Source organism: Ursus maritimus, unplaced genomic scaffold (genome assembly GCF_017311325.1).
Source record: "Ursus maritimus isolate PB19 unplaced genomic scaffold, ASM1731132v1 scaffold_5, whole genome shotgun sequence".
NCBI lineage: Eukaryota > Metazoa > Chordata > Mammalia > Carnivora > Ursidae > Ursus > Ursus maritimus.
In genome coordinates, this window is record NW_024426663.1 from 82,436,259 (window position 1) to 82,440,184 (window position 3,926).

The 3,926-nt window shown below is 35.2% G+C and overlaps 1 pseudogene; it reads right to left on the reverse strand.

Moving 5' to 3' along the window:
* Positions 1-813: 813 nt before the first annotated feature.
* LOC121100666 lies at positions 814-1,737 on the reverse strand (annotated as a pseudogene).
* Between the last annotated feature and the right edge of the window lie 2,189 nt (positions 1,738-3,926).

Sequence of the window (3,926 nt, forward strand, 5' to 3'; positions counted from 1 at the left end):
TCTCAGCTAAATCCCTCTAGAGATAAGTTACACTAGAGGTGCCTCGGTGGCTCAGTTTGGTTAAGGGTCTGCCTTTGGCTTGGGTCATGATCTCAGGGTCCTGGAATGGAGCCCCATATCTGGCTCCCTGCTCAGCAGAAAGTCTGCTTCTCCCTCTCCCCCCACCCTGCTCTTGCTTCTCTCTAGCTCACTCACTCTCTCTGTCTCAAATAAGTAAATAAAATACTTAAAAAATAAAAGATTTAAATAAAAGTTACACTAAATTGAAAAAAAAAAGATTCATCGAATTTACATCAGAAACCGGGGATGTACTATATGGTGACTAACATAATATAATAAACATTAAAAAAAAGAATTGGCACAGATAAGTTACAAGTCTACAATGAGATGAAGAAGAAGTCTTCTGTCTGTTAGTTTGATCTAACATTCAGGGAAATATTTAATATTCTGTTTACTTATCTTGCAAAATACATGGAAAATAGAACTGTTCTGCTGAATGGAACTTCATTGAGACAGTTTCCACTTTCATTTCTACATGACAAAGAATGATTATAATTTACAACATATCAATAAATAATGAATGCATTTGAAAAGGATTTTGAAATTGATCAGAAAAAGCACCATAAAGAAAAAGAAAAGATAAGGCATGGAGTTACATATATATTTACACAATAATTTTGTCCAGACATGAGTGATTTTCTTCTCCTCTAATTTAAGTTTTTGCACTCTAAGTATAAAATAATATTTTAATTATCGTATGCTGATGAATACACTTATACCGAAGTCCTGAGGACACATACAAAAGAGCTTTGTCTACATTTTCATAAAGCAGATTCTCTGAATCACTCTTCTCAGGGCCCCCATCACCTCCTTGTTTCTCAAGCTGTAGATGATGGGGTTGAGCATTGGGGTCAGGATGGTGTAGAAGACAGCCAGGATCTTGTCCTCTGTTGGAGATCGGAGGGATCTTGGGTGTAGATAAGTGTAAGCAAAGGGTGTGTAGTAAGTGACCACAGTGAGGTGGGTGCTGCAGGTTGAATAAGCCTTTTCTCCCTTCTGTTGACTGCATGCGGCAGATGGCAAAGAGGACCCGGCCATAGAACATGCAATACCAATGAAAACACAAGGAAGAGGGTGGTGCTTACAAACACTGTGTACTCATAGACCCAGGTGTCCATGCAGGCCAGACTTATCATGGCTGGAACATCACAGAAGAAGTGGTTGATGGCTCTAGACTGGCAATAAGAATATGGAGAATATATATAGTGTGGGCACAGGAGTTGATTGAGCCCATAATCCATGATCCCGTATCATCACTACACACACTCTTTTGCTCATATGAATGGCATAGTGGAGAGGAAAGCAAATAGCCACATAACGATCATAGGCCATACATGTCAAGAGCAATGCTTCCGCCCCTCAAAGTCAAGAAGAAGAAGCTCTGAACCCCACACCCAATGTAGGAGATAGACTTGTTTCCAAACAGAAAATTGGAAGCCATCTTGGGGACAATTGTGGAGATGTAGTTAAGATCAATGATGGAGAGCTGACTAAGTAAGAAATACATGGGTGTGTGGAGATGGGTGTCTAGGAAGATGAGGATAATCATGGAAAGGTTGCCAAACAGAGCCATTAGAAAGATAAAAACAATGAGAATAAATAGGAACAGGCCAATTCTGATGGTGGGAACAACCCCAATAAGATGAAATCAGTTGATGTTTGAGTATAATTTTCCATGGCACATTGATATGATTTTCCTAAAAGCATACACAAAAGTAAATAAGTACAGAACAATAAGCTATTTTCAACTCATTATTTTTCTCATGTTATGCATTATTTAAAATTTTAAAGCCCTTAGTGAATAACCAAACTTTTCTATATTGGGGAGAAAACAAACAGTTTTTGACACAGAGATTAAAATTTGAAGATGCTAGAATTTGCCAGCCTATTTTTAAGCCTATTTTCTAAGGCTACTTGTGGCCTATTTCTTTAATGTTACTAAAAAACTGTATTTCTATTAAGAATTCATTAGGATAAATATGTTTTGCTACTCTACACTAACACAAGTATCACCAAAAATCAGATATATTCAAAAATATATGCCAAAAAGTTAATGTAAATTCATACATTATTTGAGTTATTTTATGAGTAAATATTTATGACCTCCAACAGATACTTTTTTCATTCATATTTAAGATGTATGGACTATGAAAAACAAACTGAGGGCTTCAGAGGGGAGGGGTGGGGAATGGGATAGACTGGTGATGGGTAGTAAGGAGGGCACGTACTGCATGGTGCACTGGGTGTTATTCTCAACTAATGAGTCATCGAACTTTACATCAAAAACCAGGGATGTACTGTATGGTGACTAACATAATATAACAATAAAAAAGATGTACTTCTAAAACGACACAGCCTACCAGCTTATGGTAAAAGCAATATTTCTTCCTTGAGTCGTCTTTGCACAGTAATGTCAAATCAAGCTTCCTTGAAGTCAGGTAACATTATTTGGTTCACCTGTTCTGAAATCTTGGATGAATCTTTATGGTCAAGTGCCATTTATACTAAGTCATTCTCTTCTGCCTCCTCAACATTCTCTCTGAATGATATAAAGTAGACCCTTTAACTAAATATCTGTATACCACACTAATTGTACCTTTCATAAATCTGCTCGAATTCTCCCAAGTAGCACATGTTTCATATCTCTCTGCTTCTCGAAACTTACATAATATATATTATTCTATGGCATTTTGTCTTTCTCATTTTTTCTTTTCTTGCATTTAAAACTTACCAATTCTAGATCAGTGTGTGAATGTAATCACATATATTTATCAACTCTTCCTCTTAAAACAAATATGTCAAAAGAGAACAGGTCAAAAGACACAAAAGTGATGCAATAGTTCAGGACTCTGAAAAAAATGAATTTATTATTGTCTTTTCACTAAACTTTTGTTTTATGTGTCTCAAAATTCTGTGACAGAGTTTTGGTCAACTTGTTTCCATTAAGAATTACTTTTTAAAAACTAATAAATTAAAACTGCCCCCACACACACACACACACAAATGGTCCTTCATTCTAAAGGTTTTAGGATGTATTTTAATCATTAACCAATAAATTTAAATGGCCAATTAAGACAGACAGATCTGAGATCCATCTTTGAAAAAATTAGGTAAAATGAATGGTCTGTCACTAAAGTGGTAAAAATTGGAAATACATCACTAAGAGTCTTCCACATAGTGATGGTGATGTCCAGAGACATTAATGAATAAGTTCTACAATCTTTATGTAGTATTTTAATCTTAAATATTGATTCTAGACCTAACTATAGAAATAGTAACAAAAATAATAGCACCAGGTTTTACAATATATATTGTATTTTAGTAATGCATACTAGAAGATGGAAAAATGTTGTCAACTTTGCCACTTGAGACACAATGAAATATAAGTTTTATGAAAAGGATGGGAAATGGAAAATGAGTTGAACTGGTGTATATGGAGGGAGAATTTCTCCATTCCCAGTGGCTGGAATGATGAGTCAAGAGCTGGTATTGATATTTATAACTTAATCATTAATAGGTAAACATATTAGTGAAAATATATGGATAAATAGAAACAAAAACTGATAAAGTAATATGAAATATCTATCTTAGAGATCAGACATGAGTAATGGGATCATTGTTTTAGCATATGTGCTGTCAAGATTATGCCTTCTTACATTACTTGAATAAAAATATTAAGGGATATAAAACTGATGTCACAGTTAAAAATTAATTCACAAGTATCATTCCACTCAGTGTGAAAACGAAAGTCCTCTGATATCAAGTAAGAAGCAAGCAAGGATGCCACGTATCTCCCAATCAACTTTACACCTGGAAGTATTAACCAGCGCACTAGGCAAGAAAAAGATAACAGGCATCCAAATCAG